The sequence below is a fragment of the Arachis hypogaea genome, chromosome 2 (genome assembly GCF_003086295.3).
Source record: "Arachis hypogaea cultivar Tifrunner chromosome 2, arahy.Tifrunner.gnm2.J5K5, whole genome shotgun sequence".
NCBI lineage: Eukaryota > Viridiplantae > Streptophyta > Magnoliopsida > Fabales > Fabaceae > Arachis > Arachis hypogaea.
The window spans coordinates 41843628-41849672 of NC_092037.1; the positions used below are offsets into that span (position 1 = coordinate 41843628).

General features: G+C 40.2%; 1 non-coding gene across 1 annotated transcript; it reads right to left on the reverse strand.

The window, feature by feature from the left end:
* Positions 1–460: 460 nt before the first annotated feature.
* LOC112767220 (small nucleolar RNA R71) lies at positions 461–564 on the reverse strand. The gene has a single exon (XR_003184781.1). It is a non-coding gene; the product is annotated as a small nucleolar RNA R71 (small nucleolar RNA).
* Between the last annotated feature and the right edge of the window lie 5481 nt (positions 565–6045).

Below are 6045 nucleotides of genomic sequence, written 5' to 3' on the forward strand. Positions count from 1 at the left end.
GAGAAGCCAAATTACAACAATCCAGAGACAACCTTACTGAAATTTTCGAACAAGAGAAGGAGATGGCAGTCGAACCTAACAAAATAATGCAAGGAGGATGCTTGGTGATTATATTACACCTACTTCCAAGTTTGATTGAAGAAGCATCTCAATTCCTACCATCGGAGCAAATAATTTTGAGCTGAAACCTCAATTAGTTGCTCTAATGCAACAGAACTGCAAGTTTCATGGACCTCCATCAGAAGATCCTTACCAGTTCTTAACTGAGTTCTTGCAGATCTGTGAGACTGTTAAGACTAATGGAGTAGATCCTGAAGTCTACAGGCTCATGCTTTTCCCTTTTGCTGTAAGAGACAGAGCTAGAGTATGGTTGGACTCTCAACCTAAAGATAGCCTGGACTCCTGGGATAAGCTGGTCATGGCCTTCTTGGCTAAGTTCTTTCCTCCTCAAAAGCTGAGCAAGCTTAGAGTGGATGTTCAAACCTTCAAACAAAAAGATGGTGAATCCCTCTATGAAGCTTGGGAAAGATATAAGCAGATGACCAAAAGATGTCCTTCTGACATGTTTTCAGAATGGACCATGATAGATATATTCTATTATGGTCTATCTGAGTTCTCTAAAATGTCATTGGACCATTCTGCATGTGGATCCAATCACCTAAAGAAAACGCCTGCAGAAGCTCAAGAACTTATTGACATGATTGCAAATAACCAGTTCATGTACACTTCTGAGAGGAATTCCGTGAATAATGGGACGCCTCAAAGGAAGGGAGTTCCTGAAATTGATGCTCTGAATGCCATATTGGCTCAGAACAAAATGTTGACTCATCAAGCAACATGATTTCTCAAAGTCTGAATGGATGGCAAAATGCATCCAACAGTACTAAAGAGGCATCTTCTGAAGAATAAGCTTATGATCCTGAGAACCCTGCAATAGCAGAGGTAAATTATATGGGTGAACCTTATGGAAACACCTATAATTCATCATGGAGAAATCATCCAAGTTTCTCATGGAAGGATCAACAAAAGCCTCAACAAGGCTTTAATAGTGGTGAAAGAAATAGGCTCAGTAATATTAAGTCTTATCCATCATCTTCTCAGCAACATACAGAGAATTATGAACAGAGTACCTTTAACTTAGCAAATTTAGTCTCTGATCTGTCTAAGGCCACTTTAAGTTTCATGAGTGAAATAAGGTCCTCCATCAGAAATCTAGAGGCACAAGTGGGCCAGCTGAGTAAGAAAATCACTGAAACTCCTCCTAGTACTTTCCGAAGCAATACTGAAGAGAATCCAAAAAGAGAGTGCAAAGCCATTGATATAATCAACATGGCCGAATGCAAGAAGGAGGGAGAGGACTCGAATCCCAATGAGGAAGATCTCATGGGACGTCTCTCAAGCAAGAAGGAGTTCCCTATTGAGGACCCAAGGAAATCTGAGGCTCATATAGAGACCATAGAGATTCCATTAAACCTCCTTCTGCCATTCATGAGCTCTGAAAACTATTCTTCCTCTGAAGAGGATGAAGATGTAACTGGAGAGCAAGTTGCTCAATATCTAGGAGCTATCATGAAACTAAATGCCAAGTTATTCGGTAATGAGACTTGGGAAGGTGAACCTCCCTTACTTATTAGTGAACTAGATACCTGGATTCAGCAAACTTTACCTCAAAAGAGACAAGATCCTGGCAAATTCGTAATACCCTGTACCATAGGCACCATGACCTTTGAGAAAGCTCTGTGTGACCTAGGGTCAGGCATAAATCTTATGCCACTCTCTGTAATGGAGAAACTGGGGATCATTGAGGTATAACCTGCCTTATTCTCATTACAAATGGCAGACAAGTCAGTAAGACAAGCTTATGGATTGGTAGAGGACGTGTTGGTAAAGGTTGAAGGCCTTTACATCCCTGCTGATTAAATAATCTTAGACACTAGGAAGGAGGAAGATGAATACATCATCCTTGGAAGACCCTTCCTAGCCACAACAGGAGCTATGATAGATGTTAACAGAGGAAAATTAGTCCTTCAATTGAATGGGGACTACCTTGTGTTTAAAGCTCAAGGATCTTCTTTAACAATGGAGAGAAAGCATGAAAAGCTTCTCTCAGTACAGAGTCAAACAGAGCCCCCACAGTCAAACTCTAAGTTGGTGTTGGGAGGCCACAACCAAACTCTAAGTTTGGTGTTGGACTATACAACATTGACCTGATCACCTGTGTGGCTCCATAAGAACCCACTGTCAAGCTATTGACATTAAAGAAGCGCTTATTGGGAGGCAACCCAATTTTTATTTATCTAATTTTACTTTATTTTCATTGTTTTTTTATGTTTTATTAGGTTCACGATCATGTGGAGTCACGAAAAAATATTAAAATTAAAAACAGAATCAAAAATAGCAGAAGAAAAATCACACCCTAGAGGAAGGACTTACTGGCATTTAAACGTCAGTAAGGAGCATCTGGCTAGTGTTCAACACCAGAACAGAGCATGGATCTGGCGTTGAACGCCAGAAACAAGCAACACCCTGGCGTTCAAACGCCAGGAATGCACCCTGAGGAGAGCTGGCGCTGAACGCCAGAAACAAGCATGGAACTGGCGTTCAATGCCAGAAACATGCTGCACATGGGTGTTGAACGCCCAGAACATGCATCACTTCGGTGTTTAAATGCCAGAATTGCATGCAAAGGCATTTTACATGCCTAATTGGTGCAGGGATGTAAATCCTTGACATCTCAGGATCTGTGGACCCCACAGGATCCCCACCTACCATATTCTCCCCTCTTCTCAACATTCATCCTCTCTTTCCAATAAACACTCTTCCCCAAAACCCTTCACCAATCACCTCAATCTCTCTTCCCAATTACCCCCTTCACCACTCACATCCATCCACTCTTCCCCATAAACCCCACCTACCTTCAAAATTTAAAATTTTTTCCCACCCAAACCCACCCTAAATGGCCGAACCTACTCCCTCTCCCCTCACTATATAAACCCCTCCATTCTCCTTAATTTTTACACAACACAACTCCCTCTTCTACACCATTGGCCGAATACACCTCCCTTACTCTCCTCCATATTTTCTCTTCTTCTTCTTCTTTTCTTTCTTCTCTTACTCAAGGGCGAGCAATATTTTAAGTTTGGTGTGGTAAAAGCATAAGCTTTTTGTTTTTCCATTACCATTGATGGCACCTAAGGCCGGAGAAACCTCTAGAAAAGGGAAAGGGAAGACCAAAGCTTCCACCTCCGAGTCATGAGAGATGGAAAGATTCATCTCCAAAGCCCATCAAGACCACTTCTATGATGTTGTGGCCAAGAAGAAGGTGATCCTCGAGGTCCTTTTTAAGCTCAAGAAAAATGAGTATCTGGAGATCCGACATGACATCCAAAGAAGAGGTTGGGAAGTTCTAACCAACCCCATCCAACAAGTCAGAATCTTAATGGTTCAAGAGTTCTATGCCAATGCATGGATCACTAGGAACCATGATCAAAGTATGAACCTGAATCCAAAGAACTATCTTACAATGGTTCGGGGGAAATACTTAGATTTTAGTCCGGAAAATGTGAGGTTGGCATTCAACTTGCCCATGATGCAAGGAGATGCACACCCCTACACAAGAAGGGTCAACTTTGATCAAAGGTTGTACCAAGTCCTTAGGGACATATGTGTTGAAGGAGCCCAATGGAAAATAGACTCCAAAGGCAAGCCGGTTCAACTAAGAAGACTGGACCTCAAGCCTGTGGCTAGAGGATGGTTGGAGTTCATCCAACACTCCATCATCCCCACTAGCAACCGATCTGAAGTTACCGTGGATCGGGCCATCATGATCCATAGCATCATTATTGGAGAGGAAGTAGAAATTCATGAAGTTATCTCCCTTGAATTCTACAAAATAGCCGATAAGCCCTCTACTTTGGCAAGGATAGCTTTTCCTCATCTTATTTTCCATCTATGTTACTCAGCTGGAGTCATCATAGAAGGAGACATCCCCATTGAGGAGGACAAGCCCATCACTAAGAAAAGGATGGAGCAAACAAGAGAGCCCACTCATGGAACCCAAGAGACGTATGAGGAAGCTCATCACCAAGAAATCCCGGAGATGCCTCAAGGGATGCACTTTCCTCCCAACAACTATTGGGAACAACTCAACACTTCTCTTGAAGATTTGAGTTACAATATAGATCAATTAAGGGTGGAACATCAAGAGCACTCCATCATTCTCCATGAAATTAGAGAAGATCAAAGAGCAATGAGGGAGGAGCAACAAAGGCAAGGAAGAGACATAGAAGAACTCAAGGACATCATTGGTTCTTCAAGAAGGAAACGCCACCATCACTAAGGTGGACTCATTCCTTGTTCTTATTTTTCTGTTTTTCATTTTTCTATGCTTATTATGTCATCTATATTTGTGTCTCTGTTACATGATGATTAGTATTTAGTAACTATGTCTTAAGGCTATAAATAAATTCCATGAATCCTTCACCTCTCTTAAATGAAAAATGTTTCTAATTCAAAAGAACAAGAAGTACATGAATTTCAAAATTATCCTTGAATTTAGTTTAATTATATTGATGTGGTGACAATACTTTTTGTTTTCTAAATGAATGCTTGAACAGTGCATAATTTTGATCTTGTTGTTTATGAATGTTAAAATTGTTGGCTCTTGAAAGAATGATGAACAAAGAAAAATTCTATTGATAATTTGAAAAATCATGAAATTGATTCTTGAAGCAAGAAAAAGCAGTGAAAAAGCAAAAGCTTGTGAAAAAAAAAAGAAAAAAAGAAAAAAATATTTTTAGAAAGAAAAGGAAAAAGCAAGCAGAAAAAGCCAATAGTCCTTAAAACCAAAAGGCAAGGGTAAAAAGGATCCAAGGCTTTGAGCATCAATGGATAAGAGGGCCCAAGGAAATAAAATCCAGGCATAAACAGCTAAATCAAGCTGTCCCTAACCATGCGCTTGTGGCATGCAGGTTCAAGTGAAAAGCTTGAGACTGAGTGGTTAAAGTCGTGATCCAAAGCAAAAAGAGTGTGCTTAAGAGCTCTGGACACCTCTACCTAGGGACTTTAGCAAAGCTGAGTCACAATCTGAAAATGTTCACCCAGTTATGTGTCTGTGGCATTTATGTATCCGGTGGTAATACTGGAAAACAAAGTGCTTAGGGCCACGGCCAAGACTCATAAAAGTAGCTGTGTTCAAAAATCAACATACTTAACTAGGAGAATCAATAACACTATCTAAAATTCTAAGTTCCTAGAGATGCCAATCATTCTAAACATCAAAGGAAAAAGTGAGATGCCAAAATTGTTCAGAAGCAAAAAGCTACAAGTCCCGCTCATCTAATTAGAACTAATATTCATTGATATTTTGAGATTTATAGTATATTCTCTTCTTTTTATCCTAATTAATTTTCAGTTGCTTGGGGACAAGCAACAATTTAAGTTTGATGTTGTGATGAGCGGATAATTTATACGCTTTTTGGCATTGTTTTTAGGTAGTTTTTAGTATGATCTAGTTATTTTAGCGATGATTTCATTAGTTTTTATGCTAAATTCACATTTCTAGACTTTACTATAAGTTTGTGTGTTTTTCTATGATTTCAGGTATTTTCTGGCTGAAATTGAGGGACCTAAGCAAAACTCTGATAAGAAGGCTGACAAAGGACTGTTGATGTTGTTGGATTCTGACCTCCCTGCACTCGAAATGAATTTTCGGGAGCTACAAAACTCAAAATGGAGAGCTCGCAACGGCGTTGAAAAGTAGACATCCATAGCTTTTCAGAAATATATAATAGTCCATACTTTATTCGAGATTTGACAACGTAAACTGGCGCTCAACGCTAGTTCCATGCTGCATTCTGGAGTCAAACGCCAGAAACACGTCACGAACCAGAGTTGAATGCCAAAAACACGTTAAAACTTGGCGTTCAGCTCCAAGATAAGCCTCAACTCGTGTAAAGATGAAGCTCAGCCCAAGCACACACCAAGTGGGCCCCGGAAGTGGATTTCTGGATCAATTACTTACTTCTATAAACCCTAGTAGCTAGT